The sequence below is a fragment of the Dendropsophus ebraccatus genome, chromosome 2 (genome assembly GCF_027789765.1).
Source record: "Dendropsophus ebraccatus isolate aDenEbr1 chromosome 2, aDenEbr1.pat, whole genome shotgun sequence".
NCBI lineage: Eukaryota > Metazoa > Chordata > Amphibia > Anura > Hylidae > Dendropsophus > Dendropsophus ebraccatus.
The window spans coordinates 27049327-27066247 of record NC_091455.1 but is presented as its reverse complement, the minus strand read 5'-3'; the positions used below and the strand labels follow the sequence as shown (position 1 = coordinate 27066247).

The 16921-nt window shown below is 43.8% G+C and overlaps 1 protein-coding gene across 2 annotated transcripts in view; it reads right to left on the bottom strand.

Annotated features, from left to right (window-relative positions):
* Positions 1-16921, bottom strand: part of SYBU (syntabulin) — a 121232-nt gene that overhangs the window by 40358 nt on the left and 63953 nt on the right. Inside the window, exon 1 of one of the 2 annotated variants that reach the window (XM_069957181.1) lies at positions 858-882. The exons of the other annotated variant lie outside the window; for it this stretch is intronic. The gene's annotated coding sequence lies outside the window, so the exon portion shown is untranslated. Of the gene's footprint in view, positions 1-857; positions 883-16921 lie in introns of those variants that run through there. 2 annotated transcript variants of the gene reach the window in all.

Below are 16921 nucleotides of genomic sequence, written 5' to 3'. Positions count from 1 at the left end.
TTTGTGCGCATAGGATGATGTGGATGCTGAGGACACATCGAAGCCAAAGATATTTTTTTTCAACGCTTATAGATGGAAAGGAGGAAATTTAAAGGGGTAGTTAACCAAATGTATTTTCTTTCAGATGAACTGGTGCCAGAAAGTGCCAGAGATTTGTAATTTACGTCTATTGAAAAATCTTGTCTTCCAGTACTTATCAGCTGCTGTATATCCTGCAGGAAGTGGTGTATTCTTTCCAGTCTAGAGAGCAGGAGAGGTTTTCTGTGGACAGTTCCTGACATGGACTTAAGTGGCAGCAGATAGCACTGTCTCAGACTGGATAGAATACACCACTTCCTGCAGGACATACAGCAGATGATAAGTACTGGAAGACTTGAGATTTTTTTTAATAGCAGTAAATTACAGATCTCTGGCACCAGTTGATTTGAATAAATTTTTTGGGGGTGAACTACCCTTTTAAGGTGTAAACAATAATGTTAAAAAAAGGGGTGCAAGATTGTGTAGGTACTGTAGTGTGTGAACTCTACAGTATAACCGGCACAAGCACTTTATAAGGCACACTCAGACGCTATATTCACATGACATTTTTTCTTTCTGTTTTTTTTTTTTGTTCATTAAAAAAAAAAAAGAAGTCAGTGATTTTGCATTTTGGGCGCCGGTCATTACAATGGCGGCTGTTGGTATATTAGTTATATATTAATATAATATTACTATATTAGTTCACGTGGACTGATGTGTGTCTTTAATTAAAAAGTCCATTGAATTTAAAGGGGAACTATTAGCAGGTTAGAAGAATCTAACCTGCTGCTTGCTCCCTAGTGGGCACGGGGTGCTGAGGAAGAAGGGATGTCTCTTACCTTTATCCTCAGTGCCGTACCCATGCTGTTAGTTATGCCCTGCAAGCCGAGGTGTGACTACCGTCCCTCTGAGCACTGATCCGGTGATATCATTGGAGGGGATGGGCTGGACTGTATCTCCGCTCCCCACATAGGGATCCGCCCCCACATAGGGATCAGCCCCCACATAGGGATGGGTACTCAGAGTGGCAGTAATGACACCCCTAGAGCGCCTAGCAGCTTGCCGAACAAAACTAACAGCACAGAAACAGTGCCGAGGATGAAAGTAAGAGACTAGGGAGCTATTAGCCATTCCTTCAGTATTTTAGGTAAATATAGTACATTTTCTATGATTAGTAGCACAAGTGACCCAAAAGCTAAGCATTATTAACAAGGCTCCATTGCTAAGGCATTGCCATGCGTCTGGACCCCATACAGCAGCACAATGAGCCCCCATACCTACATCTTACAGACCCCTGGGCCGCGTGTCTGCTGAATTACTGATCAATAAATAAATATATTTATAATAGAAAGTCTGCAAGTGAAACAATGAAAAAGTCATTGTGGCTCGGCAGCGCCATCTGCTGGTGAATTAGATGAAATATAAGTAAATAAGCCTCAGGCCAGAGTTTCCTAACCTTTCTCTCATTGTCATTTAGCATCCTTTAGCTGTCTGGGTTTTGCAACAGCTGGAAAGCCACAGGTTGGGGTACACTGCTTTATGCCCCAGACCTATCACAAAATGCCCTGGCCATGGCTGGGAGACTTGCTGATACCCCCCTGGCATGCAGTATCCAGAACACTTACATAACCAAACTGTGCAGGAGATTTTACTAGTGTTTAGTAATGAGTTGAATCAAGGGCACAGAGACCGCCATAGGACAATAAGATCAGCCCTTTGGAGGGGGTAAGAAGCCTCAATATTCTTGGCTCTATGAGGCCCAGCATGCTCAGTAGAAAACAGCTGCCAATAAAGATTGTGATGATTCCTGCCAGGCCAGACTCACCCAGCCGACTTCAACATCATCTGTGCAGAATATAAAGACTAGCAAAGTCTATTAAAGCAAAGAATATAAAGACTAGCAAATGCAGTTTTTTATTTTAAATTCTTATTTGCAGATCCATGCTGTAAATCCATAACTCCCAACGTTTTGGACGGCCAAAGAGGGACACTTGTGGTTCAGTCTAGGAAAATTTTACAGTCATTTCTATACTTTTTAATTCATGGATGCAACCACACATACAGGATCTGCTGAAGATTGATGCATTCACACATACAGGATCTGCTGAAGATTGATGCAATCACACAGACAGGGCCTGCTGCAGATTGATGCAATCACACAGACAGGACCTGCTGCAGATGGATGCAATCACACATACAGGACCTGCTGCAGATGGATGCAATCACACATACAGGACCTGCTGCAGATGGATGCAATCACACATACAGGACCTGCTGCAGATGGATGCAATCACACATACAAGACCTGCTAAAGATTGATGCATTCACACTTCCAGGATCTGCTACAGATTGATGCAATCACACATACAGGATCTGCTGAAGATTGATGCATTCACACTTCCAGGATCTGCTGCAGATTGATGCAATCACACATACAGGATCTGCTGAAGATTGATGCATTCACACTTCCAGGACCTGCTGCAGATTGATGCAATCACACATCCAGGATCTGCTGCAGATTGATGCAATGACATATACAGGACCTGCTGCAGATTGATGCAATGACATATACAGGACCTGCTGCAGATTGATGCAATGACATATACAGGACCTGCTGCAGATGGATGCAATGACACATCCAGGATCTGCTGCAGATTGATGCAATTACACATACGGGATCTGCCCCAGATTGATGCAATCACACATACGGGATCTGCTGCAGATTGATGCAATCACACATACGGGATCTGCTGCAGATTGATGCAATCACACATACGGGATCTGCTGCATGCAGATCCTATATACAGGGCCGTATTCCCAGCTGATGCTGCCCCTGGCACTACACTTGCAGACCCCCCATCTTCACTCACCAATTAGCATCATAATTTTCTGGTTTATGAACATCATATTGACATCTGATCAGTCTTAGGCTATGTTCACACAACGTAACTTCTGCGGTAATCACGGCTGTTGTTGCAACGGCCGTTATTAGTCCGTTATTAGTGACAATAAAATTGTATATTACCCGTGTCAGGGCAATTTTTTCATGATGCATTTTTTGTTTAGAAATGAATGGGACATATATATCTTCCTGCTAGATCTCCTTCTGGCTTTCTCTCGAAATCCTGCATCAGACTGCATTGGACACTGCTTGTGTGACTCCAGCCTTTCGGGCACCATGCATCTTAATACGATTTCACTGGGTTTAATCATGTGACAAGTCATGTGATGTGACATATCATGCTGTATATAAGGATGATGTAATCCATAGCAACCAGCAGAGAGAAATCGACTGGTTGCAGAATTTTACACTTTCTTTGTGCGCATAGGATGATGTGGATGCTGAGGACACATCGAAGCTGAAGGAAATTCGAGCCGGAGTGTATACACAGAGGGAGACATTTACAAAGCGTCCGCCCAAGGCATACGCCAGGGAGAAGGTACAGGTTCACACCTTCTCCCTGGCGTATGCCTCCCATATGCCTTGCTCGCCTGATGGGCGGGCTGGGAGAGCTTGGGGGGGAGGGGGCATGACGAGGAAGCAGGTGTAGATTTAGTACGCCGGGCGCAGTGAATCCTGCCGGGGAAAAGGGGGTGGGGCCTAATATAAGACCAGCGTACTTGTACACCAGTCTTCATAAATTCCCCCCATAGTATACACTCCAGCCGGGATCCCTACCCGCTCCGTGAGAAACTGACATGTCAGTTTTCTGCAGCTGCTATTCATTGCACCCTGTTAGTTCACACAATGGAGCAAGCGGCTCCGACCGCACACTCCATTGTGTGCAGCGGGGAATTTGGATGCGGGCCCGATAATCTTTAGCACCGCTGAATTCGGATAATCTTTTCTGAGACTGGCCGTTCATGAGACATGACCTTGCTGGGTCACGAAACGGACGGTCTCTTACAAAGTCTGAACATAGCCTTAAACTGTGTTCCCACATTTACACATTAGTCACACATCAGTAACCCTGTCTGCAATAGCAGGCCCACACCTATGGACAGGGTTACAAATGTGTTTCAGTAACTGTCCGCATTTGCAGGGATCCACTGATTCAAATAAGTGATACGGACGCACAATGGGCGTGGCTTAATCGTTTTTTGCTGCACGGATCCCCAAAATGGATCAGTAACACCTACAGATGTGTGTATGGGGCCATAATGTCTCCTGATTCATCCTAATATAAAATATAGAATCCAACTTGCACCACATGATGGAATTATATGCAAGTTTGGGTCTAATACACAGCAAGAAACCAGACACTTTCTAGAGTAACATAAAAGTTCATTAATGCAAATATAATTCCTAGGTCTAAAAGAGGGACATATAAAGGGCAAAGAGGGACATGTAAGGGACAAAGAGGGACAGAGGGATGTGGGTCAAAAGTAGGGACTGTCCCTCCAAAAGAGGGACACTTGGGAGGTATGTAAATCCATAGCGGCAAAATACATAAGACAAATGCTGTTTCTTTTCTAGAGCCTTCTTGGCCTGCAGTGGAGCGCCTTCCAGTTAGGGCTGGGAGATTCAAGGAGAAGTCTGGCAATTTTTTTTTTCATTAGAGTATTGTATTGGCCCCCAAAAGTTATACAAATCACCAATATACACTTATTACGTGAAATGCTTATAAAGAGCTTTTTTTCCCTGCACTTACTACTGTATCAAGGCTTCACTTCCTAGATAACATGGTGATGTCACTTCCTGGATAGAATGGTGATGTCACTTCCTGGATAACATGGTGATGTCACTTCTTGGATAAAATGGTAATGTCACTTCCTGGATAGAATGGTGATGTCACTTCCTGGATAACATGGTGATGTCACTTCCTGGATGAAATGGTGATGTCACTTCCTGGATAACATGGTGATGTCACTTCTTGGATAAAATGGTGATGTCACTTCCTGGATAACATGGTGATGTCACTTCTTGAATAAAATGGTAATGTCACTTCCTGGATAACATGGTGATGTCACTTCTTGAATAAAATGGTGATGTCACTTCCTGGATATAATGGTGATGTCACTTCCTGGATAAAATGGGGATGTCACTTCCTGGATAACATGGTGATGTCACTTCTTGGATAAAATGGTGATGTCACTTCCTGGATAACATGGTGATGTCACTTCCTGGATAAAATGGTGATGTCACTTCCTGGATAAAATGGTGATGTCACGACCAGACTCCCAGAGCTGTGCGGGCTGTGGCTGCTGGAGAGGATGATGGCAGAGGGATGCTCAGTGTCCCTCCAGTGCCCTTTGTCCCTCAGTGCCCCCTGCCATTATCCTCTCCAGAAGCTTTAGCTTTGGCTGTCCAGGCATGATGGGAGTTGTAGTTTTGCAACAGTTGGAGAGCCAAAGTTCCCTAACCCTGGTCTATACTATATAATAAGTCTAAATCATCTAACAGTGCATAGGGACAATAAAGAATCGGGGCTGCTCATCTATAAATGAGGTAGCAAAGTTTTTTTTTCCATAGTTTTCCATCATAGATCAGAAAGAAGTTTTCATATAATACATTCAGTCGTCTTCTGTCCACCATTGCGGTTTATAGTTTGCCATATAAAGGTCCTGGTATCTTGGTTAGATAGTGGAGGTTATCTCCATACCTCCTAACATGTGCTTCTTTGGAGAGTGATTCCTTGACCGACAGGCCATGAGAAACGATTTATGGCGGGCTCCCCAAGAGACAACGAAGCCAAAGTCCATGATGCACAGATTTCTTGACTGTACAGCTATACAAAAAGTACCTGCTCAAGGTCAAACACCAGCAATGCTTCCTAATGGTGATATAAATGTACAAAGGATCGATATGTCAACTCCTATTAGTCAGCAAAGTCAATTGGATAGTTCAGATCACATATAAACCCTGAGGTCAAAGCACTGATGGCGTGGAAGGCAAATATCTAGGATATTATCGAGGCACGAGGCAGCGGGGAAAGAGAGTACAAGTCACGAACAGGCTGTAAAGTACAAGCAATAAAAATGAAGGCACATGCGAATAAAAAAACTAAATTAATTATAATAAATAAATAAATTAAAAAAATAATAATAATAAGTAAATAAATATAAAATTAGCTTTATCTTGTAGTTGAGTAGAAGTTGCTGTATATGACCTCTATAGGTATGAGCTGTCTGGTTATTCTGGGAGTATGCACTCACTAGTGATGAACAAACATGTTCGTAAATGTTCTTATGTTCGTACAAACGTGACGCTAATTGTTCGTGTTCTCCATAACGATCATTTTCCAACATATTTGAACATGCAAATGTTTATCTCGCGATGTACGCAACTGTGTAATTTACGCTTTGAACCTGATAAATGTGGGTAACTCTAGAAGGAAATGTACTCAACGGCGTAATTTACGCTTTCACCTAATGATCTGTATGCATGAAGGTAGACCGAAACGTACGCGTCTATTGTACGTTCATTATTTGTTCTTGAATGTTCAACAAACACGAATCGATCACGAACGGATCCGAACCAAACATCAGGCTGTACTGCCCTGGTGTAATGGTGTAAGCATAGTGTATATGTCTATTTACTGTATAGGGTGTAAGAGAAACTAGATTTGTAATTTACTTCTATTGAAAATTCTCAAGTCTTCCCATACTTATTGGCTGCTGTATGTCCTGCAGTGCTTACACAGTGCTCTCTGCTGAAAGACCTGTCAGTTCACAAAATGAAGCGAGCAGCTCCGGCCGCTTGCTTTATTGTGTGCTATGGGAGGTTCTAATGCAGGCACGCGCTGATGCGCCTGCATCAGAACCCTGCGGCCATAAGATCATCCGTGCAGTGACCGGCTGTCTCATGACTCGACCAGGTCACGCAACGGCTGGTCTCTTCACATAGTGTGAACATAGCCCAAAAGTGACAGCAATCAGCTGAGGATAGGGAAAATTCCTGATCCTCGCCTGATCGTGTCTTTTAAGCAGGCTTCAAAATTTGTTGTTATTGGCCACACATGTTCTTGAGTTATTTGTGGCTGATAACGTTCAAGGAAAACTGACAGCACAGATATGTATATTACGGACAAGAAGAGAATATAGCGCTGCACCTCACACCTATGGCTGATACTAATGCTTCTCAGCTACATTTAAAAACCAACTCCAGGATGTTGGTATATAATTTGATCAAACCATATTGCCCCAAGTAACAGCGTGCAGGTCTCCTGGCTCACATGGGTCCCTACACTAAATCCACACTGTGCAAGTCAGCGACTGCCAACCAAAGCGTGCACATGATGGGAAGGGAGGCCATAGAACGGCCTTGCAACCCCACTGTCACAGGACCAATACCCAGAGGCCCCCGTAAATCCCTGCAGGCACCGCCGGCGGAGAAAGCTGTCACCAAACGACACAAGTGTGAACAAGGTCTAAAACACCACACTCCAGCAGGTAGAATGGGAAGGATAGGAGGTACAAGTCATGTGTGCAGAGGTGTCAACACTGAGAAAAGGGAGAAATGTAAAATACGAACAAGAAGAGAAAAAGAAGCGCTGCACATCACACCTATGGCTGATACTAATGCTTCTCAGCTACATTTAAAAACCAACTCCAGGATGTTGGTATATAATTTGATCAAACCATATTGCCCCATGTACCAGTGTGCAGGTCTCCTGGCACAGATATGTATATACTGTAGGATATACTGTACATATAGGATATGTATATCTTTGTGCTGTCAGTTTCCAGCTCACAAGCAGCAGTTTATACTTAACATACGTACTGCTTGTGATCCAGATTACCGCTCTACTGTCCTCCAGGTGCTGCTGTAACTTCAGGCTCCCGCCTCCTCCAGAATGATTGACAGCTGTGGAGGTGGGGCCTGAAGATACAGCCGGAGGACTGGAGAGACAGATTCTGAATCAAAAGCAGCGCTTTTGACCTGGAAACTGACAACATGCATATACTGTATACATATCTGTGCTGTCAGTTTCTATGGCTACATGAACATTACAAGGATCATTCGTGCAGCCCAGCCATTCGATTTGTTGTGCTGTGTAAAGGCACTGCAAACAATCGCTGAACTCCCTGATCGGCGCTTATTTGTAGCTACTCGCGGTTGACAAGTCTTCTGACAAAGGACCTTAAGAAAGTGAACAGCGTGTATCAGGTCCAGATATAAGTTAGATGTGTAGTGTCCCAACGTGTTTTCTTTTCTTCGTACAACTTGGTAAAAGTATATTTCTCTAGTTTCACAGTGTTAGGACAGGAGGCCGCTGTTCCTTACTTCAGCCACTAGATGTCACTCTCACACAGCACAGCTGCAGCTAACGCTAGGTCCAGCTACACGCACGCTCTCCGGTTTCTTTAGTCTGCACTTCCTTGGGTTAGTCAGTTCAGTTCCAGACAGAGAGGAGAGCAGATTTGTTTCTTCTACACTAGCTACTCAACCACTATGGTTTGCTAGACAAGACCGCTAGGGAAACCGGAGACAAGGGAGTCTTCACCCTTGTCTATACCGTGGATCATACAGCTGAAAAAGGACAGTCGACCACCATAGAGAAAAATGACGGATAACTTCAAGACTGCACCTGCAGTAGAGCACAGTGCCAGCAAGCCGCTCTCTATTGACAGATGCTCAGTTTACTAGGAAGGTTTCTACAAGCCAGCTCTACCCAGAACAGAGACCTGAGACTTGTACTACCCCATTAGGACGGAAACCCGACACTCTGGGGCAGAAGGCGGTTAGGTGAGATAACTGAGACTCGTCCATATGTGAGTACGGGGATTTCTTCATACACTCTAAAGACACTTCACCACATCCTGGCAGAGTACATAGTACATTAGGCCAGGGGCCCTCCTATCCGTTCCCTATCTCCTGTTACTCTTTCTTTCTATCAACTCACCTATCTACCTGTTGGAGTATTATTATTGATTATTTTTGCCTGAGCAAAAAGATTCCTTTTCCAAGTAAAGTTTGAAAGTTGCTTAAAGTGGGACTCTGTCATCTCTGCCGCCTGACTTGCACCTCACTTTAGTCCAAACCAAGGTCCGGTTGCCGTGTGTCCCGGGGTGGGTGTTACCACTCCCCTGGCCACCATGACAGGTAGCCTTCAAAACACCAGAACACCAAGCCCAACATCTGTACCAGAAACCCGGACCACGTCAGATGCACCATATGAATATTAATTCCAATCCTATTGCCCTCCAAACTGAAATATATCACCATCACATCTGCCGTATTATCCCTGCTCTAAATAAATATTTGCACTAAATGTTAAATAACTATTTCTATTGTGGAGTTTTCAGCAAACGGGGGACAAAATTTACATAGTGACTGTGTGATGATAACAGATGAGGACAGGTTGTTTATAGCCCCGGGCTACATTGACCTTGTTATGTCGGTCCTGTCTCTGAGCTTGAGGAAGAACATATAATTGTTACTGCTGGAAACTGGAATGGAGAATGAAGAATTATCATGATATTAGAGGAAATTGGTATAAAATACCAGGATCTGCAGAGGATGATATTAATGGCCCGAAAAAGCAAATGAGGATATTATGATGTGCGTTTTTTCTTAACAACTTTTTTGCTTTGCTTTATTAGTGGACAATCAGATGTATAGTAGGGATCTAATATTTAAAGGAGAATTCCGGGCTGGGGTGATTTTTGGCCATGAAGTGCCAGGTGGGGGGTGGGTGGGTGGAGGGGAGAGAAGTATCATGCTCTCATAGCCCTGGCTCCATCGCTGATGCTGGTATCCTGCAGCTCTGGTCCCCGGATCCCTGGCTGCTTTCTGGTGAGAGCAGAGAGGGGACCTGGGACATGACATGCCAGGCTTGCTCAACCAGTCAGTGGCCGTAGCAGGCTCACACTTCCATGTTTTTCCGGACTCCGTGGCGCTGCATCCAACTTTTTCAGCCATTTAAAGAGAAGTCTGGTGAAAATTTTTATTAAAGTATTGTATTGCCCCTCACCAATATACACTTATTACGGAAAATGCTTATAAAGAGCTTTTTTCCCTGCACTTACTACTGCATCAAGGCTTTCCTTCTTGGATAACATGGTGATGTCACTTCCTGGATAACATGGTGATGTCACTTCCTGGATAACATGGTGATGTCATTTCCTGGATGAAATGGTGATGTCACTTCCTTGATAAAATGGTGATGTCACGACCCGACTCCCAGAGCTGTGTGGGCTGTGGCTGCTGGAGAGGATGATGGCAGGGGGATACTCAGTGTCCCTCCAGTGCACTGTGTCCCTCAGTGTCCTCCTGCCATCATCCTCTCCAGCAGCCACAGCCCGCACAGCTCTGGCAGTCGGGTCGTGAGATCACCATTTCATCCAGGAAGTGACATCACCATGTTATCCAGGAAGTGACATCACCATGTTATCCAGGAAGTGACATCACCATGTTATCCAGGAAGTGACATCACCATGTTATCCAGGAAGTGAAGCCTTGATGCAGTAGTAAGTGAAGGGAAAAAAGCACTTCATAAGCATTCCCTTTAATACGTTTATATTGGGGATTTGTACAACTTTTGGGGGGCAATACAATACTTTAATAAAAATTTTCGCCGGACTTCTCCTTTAATATTCAAATGCAGAACGCTCGGACTGGAGCATGTTCCAGTTGGGCTCATCTCTAATGAAGACTCTCTTTTATCATCCATGAGCCGGCACTGTAGAGTTTGCCTCCCAAATATCATTGGATATCGCTTGGCCTCATACTAACACAAAATCCACCCTGTACCTATGAATGCAACTGCACCATGCATGGGGTATCCTTAATATAATGTTGCCACTCACCTTTACCACTGAATATAATGCTGCCACTCACCTTCACCACTGAATATAATACTGCCACTCACCTTCACCACTGAATATAATGCTGCCACTCACCTTTACCACTGAATATAATGCTGCCACTCACCTTCACCACTGAATATAATGCTGCCACTCACTTTCACCACTGAATATAATGCTGCCACTCGCTTTCACCACTGAATATAATACTGTTACTTGCTTTCACCACTGAATATAATGCTGCTACAGGCTATGCCGCCACACACTGCACTTGCTTACAGCGAACCAATCACACCCATTTTCCGTGTAACGCTACAAGCAGCGCCAGAAAGATTTGCTAAAACGCTGGCTTTAGCTGCTGAAACTAAGCCTTTTATTCCGGCGCGCGAGATTAGTCATCTTGGCCGTGACTAGTCACGGCTCTATGTGCAGCAGGCTCTGCAGGATGATTGACAGGAGAAGAGGCATCTAACTGGCCTATTTCCTGACAATCATCCTGCAGAGCTCGCTGACAGGCAGCCCTCCGCTCTGTATATTAGACTGAACAGTATACCAACAGTATACAGCGATAGTGCTGTTCGGCAGCACTAGACCAGAGCAGGGGATAGGAGTTTGTGTCGGGAACTGCAGGGAATACAGCCCTCTTTATAATGCTGCTACCGACCAGCACAGTAAATAATACTTACCAGTCCCGGTTCTTGCACTTTGTTGGCCCAAGAAGGTGATGTTGTCCTTGGCACTTGGATGAGCTGCTGTTGTCATGGCCTGCTCCCATGGACTGTGTATAAGACACACATTCCTCAGTCTTTTGCCAGGTACCATTGTTTGATAGAGCCGGGTCTGTATTCTGGTTCTGTGAATTGGGGAGGGGGGTCATCACCAAACCCTTACTGACAATATAAGACCTGTAGAGAATTATACAGAAGAGATGCAGGCTGCAGCCACCGGGTTATGACCATCTGTCTTCAGGTGATGAATGGTTTTCTTTTATGGGATTATGGGCAATTTGTGCCACGTCTGATTCCAGTGATTCTCCGTCAGAGTGTGGGGGGAGGCTTCTGCTGCAGCCAGTTATCTCACACATTTGGTCTTGATTGTAATATCAGACAAAATAGGATCAAAGGCAAAGATGACATGATGGAAGGAATTGCTGGGATGTTTTGATTATTTTTTCAGCATTTCCTATGCTTAGTGTTCCTTTAACATCCTGAAACCCTGGAGGTCTAACATCAATTCTCACCTCTATTTATAAACCAACACCAATCTAATGAGATAATGTTCATTAGATTTATTAAAGAACAATTTACACCTCCAGTAAACAGCAACTTATTAAAGTGTACCTGTTCAAAAGTTTCTTTTTTAAAGGGAACCTGTCACCCCCCGTGCCAGGGTGAAGGCCGCCCGACCCCCCGCTAGAGCCTTGGATACTTTCCCCCATCTCGCCAGGTCCCGCTCCTCGAGCCAGTCCCAGGACAGCGATATCCTTGTCGGAAGCCCGGCGCACACGCTGCATAGATGACTCCGATGCCCATAGAGAATGAATAGAGCTGTCATTCTCTATGGGTGTCGGACCCATCTCTGCAGCGCGCTCCATGCTTCCGACAAGAATATCTCTGTCCTGGTACCGGCTCCAGGAGCGGGACTTGGCGAGATGGGGGAAAGTATCCAAGGCTCTAGCGGGGGGTTGAGCGGCCTTCTCCCCGGCACGGGGGGGGGGGGGCTGGTTGGGTGACAGGTTCCCTTTAAAGAGATTAACAAGAGTTGTGATCGCAAGCAGTTTTGCAATATACTCTCTCTTTTATTTCTAGTTTTCTATGTTTAAATCAACGGTATACATATGGACAAACTGTGGTCCATGCTCCCTCCATGCAGTTACTTGGTCTTTCCTTTGTTCAAAAAAAGAGACCAAGTCCCAGGAAGTCCCAGTGCCTTCACACAAGAAAAAAAGACACTAGTTCATTATGCAGTGTGTATATCAATCTGATAGTAATTGAGCCTAAGTTGAGGGCAAGTAACCTAGGCTAATTATATTATTATAGTGCTTGAAAAATCACAATATTGTAATCCATATCCTTCTTCTTCCCCTTCCTTTTCCAGCTATTCTTCTGCGATTAATACAGCCCGAACTGCTTTGCGCACAGACTCTGTTCAAACTGCCTGAAGTCCTTGGAGGTGACATTTGTGCTATCTATTTTTGGTGTTGATTGGATTTGTCTTTTTTAAGAAATTTACGTTTAAAGTCCCCTAATATTCCTTAGGAAATAATGGCCCATAGGAAATAATGGCCACACTATAAACGCTAACAGCCAATCACGTAGCAGAGCAGAGTCAGTAAAGTATCAGAGCTGAATCAGTTAAGTAGCAGAGACAATACCTGCATGATACAGGAGAGCTGAGTCAGTAAAGTAGCAGAGCTGAGTCAGTAAAGTAGCAGAGCCGATACCCACACTACGTAGCAGAGCTGAGTCAGTAAAGTAGCAGAGCCAATACCCGCATGATACAGCAGAGCTGAGTCAGTAAAGTAGCAGAGCTGAGTCCGTAAAGTAGCAGAGCTGAGTCCGTAAAGTAGCAGAGCCTATACCCGCATGATACAGCAGAGCTGAGTCAGTAAAATAGCAAAGCCGATACCCGCATGATACAGCAGAGCTGAGTCAGTAAAGTAGCAGAGACGATACCCGCATGATACAGCAGAGCTGAGTCAGTAAATTAGCAGAGACGATACCCGCATGATACAGCAGAGTCAGTGAAATAGAAGATCTATGTCAGTGAAGTAGCAGAGCTGAGTCAGTGAAGTAGCACAGGTACTAAAGTTGCTCTTAAAAGGGAGGCACCAAAGTTGCTCCTAAATGAGCATTACATAAGTCTCTCTTAGGAGGACAGTACCTCTTAAAGGGACGGTAAATAAGTCACTCTTAAAGGAAAGGTACATAAGCTGGTCTTAAAGGGAAAGTATATTGGTCAGTCCAATAATACAGGTATCCCACCACACAACGTAACCTTCTATAGTGAGTGTGCGATATAGGAAAAAGTACACTCACATTTCAGTAGTCTTCATCTTGACTCTTTATTGGGTGCAGTAGTTGACGTTGATTGCTCAAGATTGAGCTGATTTTTGGTCCGAGGCCAGACATTGCGCTTTTGTTAAAGTATATTGGTCACTCTTAAAGGGTTGGCACCAAAGTTGCTCCTTAAGAGACTGTACTAAAGTCGCTCTTAAAGGAAGGGAAATCAAGGGTTAAAGTTTTTCTTAAAGGGAAGTCACTGTTAAGGGGGCGCTCTTTTCAAGCGCTATGTATTTCCCTAGAAATGTAAATCTAGTTAATTTTTGCTAATTCTATTATCAGCTCTGCAACTTACCAGGAGACAATGCTCTTTGTTATGCAACAATTCAGTCAGTATAATGTCACTGTGTGGTTACAGAGGTTTTGGTGCTGTGTGATAGGAGAGCTGACCATACAATGTGAGCACACCTACGATTTTCTGCTACTGAATGTGGAAGTGCAGTAGCTGTACACATGCACAATGAAGAGAGACACCTCATGGTTATATGTATAGCATTGATTTAAACATAGAAAAAAAAAGTATATTCCATTGAAGTGAATAGGACTGAATTGTAATGCCACTCACAACCTGAGCATGGCTGTGGAGCTGTTTTTTCTTTATAAGGGAGCAACTATATTTTTCTAATCTTATACAACCTCTTTAACCTCCATTTTGCAGAAAAATACTGTAATACAGAAAGCACACAGCATGTTTTTTTTTCTAATTCTGGATAGCCCCTATAATTAAACATTAGGGCTATGTTCACATACTGTCTTTTTTTGGAAACAGTGGTCGTTTTTCCAGTTTCCAATGATTTTCATTGAAGTCAATGAAAGCAACTGCTGTTAGTTTACACAATGCATAGAATAATGGCCGTTGTTCGCAGTGGCCATCATATTAATGTTCAGGACATTCATTGGAGGCCGTTATTTAGCGAACAATGGTTGTTATTGAAACTTGTTCACGTACAAACTCAATGGATCTTTAAAAACCCAAAAAGGGTGTTGAAAGCAGACGTCCATTCAACCTAAACTCAAATAATGTACCAACCACCAAAGTATGTTAAACAATGGCCGTTATTTGGAGTATCAAATAACGGACGTTGGAAATGCTACATAAGAAAGATGAGATCAGCAGATGATGGAATAGTTTGAAGTATAAATGCAGTGAAATGGCTTGTCTCTTACCGCCATCTATTGATAATATATATTACTGCAGTATAAAAAAGTGCAAACTAGAACACTGGGGTGCAGACCATGGCGACAATATCTGATAGGGTAATACTGCTGCTACACTGATGCTTGGGGTCAGGAGCATATTAGGGTTTGTTATAAATAAAGCTCAGGATGGTGGATCATATACAGAGAGTCCATGCATGATGCATACATTTGTTACCAACCCCCAAATAGCTGTGTTGTGTAACACATTCCCCTCCCTGATTCTTATTTTGCCAAATAAGCAGGTTCTGTACTTCATACCTGTAAGTTATCGACCTCTATGTAAAGCTTTTCCCTGAGTCAGGATTGCCTGAGGGTAAACATTTGGCTAAAGATTTCCCCAAGGTAAAAAGGTTGAGAACCACTGTGATAAGCAATATAATACTCTACGTTATACAGTCCAGCTATGTATCATCTATTGTAGCTCCTATCTATCTATCTATCTATCTATCTATCTATCTATCTATCTATCTTCTATCTATCTATCTATCTATCTATCTATCTTCTATCTATCTATCTATCTATCTATCTATCTATCTATCTATCTATCTATCTCCTATCTATCTATCTATCTATCTATCTATCTATCTATCTATCTCCTATCTATCTATCTATCTATCTATCTATCTATCTATCTCCTATCTATCTATCTATCTATCTATCTATCTATCTATCTATCTCCTATCTATCTATCTATCTATCTATCTATCTATCTATCTATCTATCTATCTATCTATCCAGGGCCAATTCTGGGGTTTCTGCCGCCTGAGGCAAACCTCAGGCGGCCGCCCCGAGTGATGGCCTGCACTCCCCCCCTCCCCCCCGTCGCCGCAGCCATCCACTCACCTGTCCCACGCCGCAGCCGGCCCACGCTCTCTGCTGTCTCCACATCCCGTCAGGTCCCGCGATGTCACCCTGCAGCTGTCACGGACCTCCAGGCTGTGGTGAGTGAGTGGGGTGATCGGGTCGCGCGGGGCGGTCCCGCGCGACCCGATCACCCCAGCGCGTCCCCCATGACCCCGGGCACTCACCACATCCTGGAGGTCCGTGACAGCTGCAGGGTGACATCGCGGGACCTGACGGGACAGGTGAGCGGCCGCTGTCATTTTTGTTAAGTGATACTTAACAAAAATGACAGCAGGGGGGACATAATGCCGCCCCCTGCCGGACCGCAAAATCTGCCGCCTGAGGCGGAAGGCTCATTCCGCCTCATGGCAGAAGCGGGCCTGTATCTATCTATCTATCTATCTATCTATCTATCTATCTATCTCATATCTATCTATCTCATATCTATCTATCTATCTATCTATCTCTCTATCTTTTATCTATCTATCTATCTATCTCCTATCTATCTATCTATCTATCTATCTATCTATCTCTCTATCTTTTATCTATCTATCTATCTATCTCCTATCTATCTATCTTTCTATCTATCTCTCTATCTATTATCTATCTATCTCCTACTGACATTTTTGTGCTGTTTCACTATGCAATAAATCACATTTGCTTTTTGTTATATCCGGAGTGCCGTGGAAATTTTTACAAATATACAAGTTGGAGTCGTGGTCGCGACTGCCCGCTGGCACCCACACTACTACGTCTGGTGGTGCTGCTCCAAGATATAGACTATCTATCTATCTATCTATCTATCTATCTATCTATCTATTTCACAAATTTCCCGCAGCACAACTCGTGTTGAAAAAACTTTGTGTTATTTATTTCATATTCAAGTAGAAAAAGGTATACGTGCAGCACAGCAAAAAAATAGTGAAGTACGATGCGACGTTTCGGCCAGGCTTGAGAAAGGTCTCGAGATGAGACTGAAACGTTGCACTTGCTTTTTGATGTACCAATAAATACCACAACTTTTTTTCACTATACGGATGTGCCGCAAA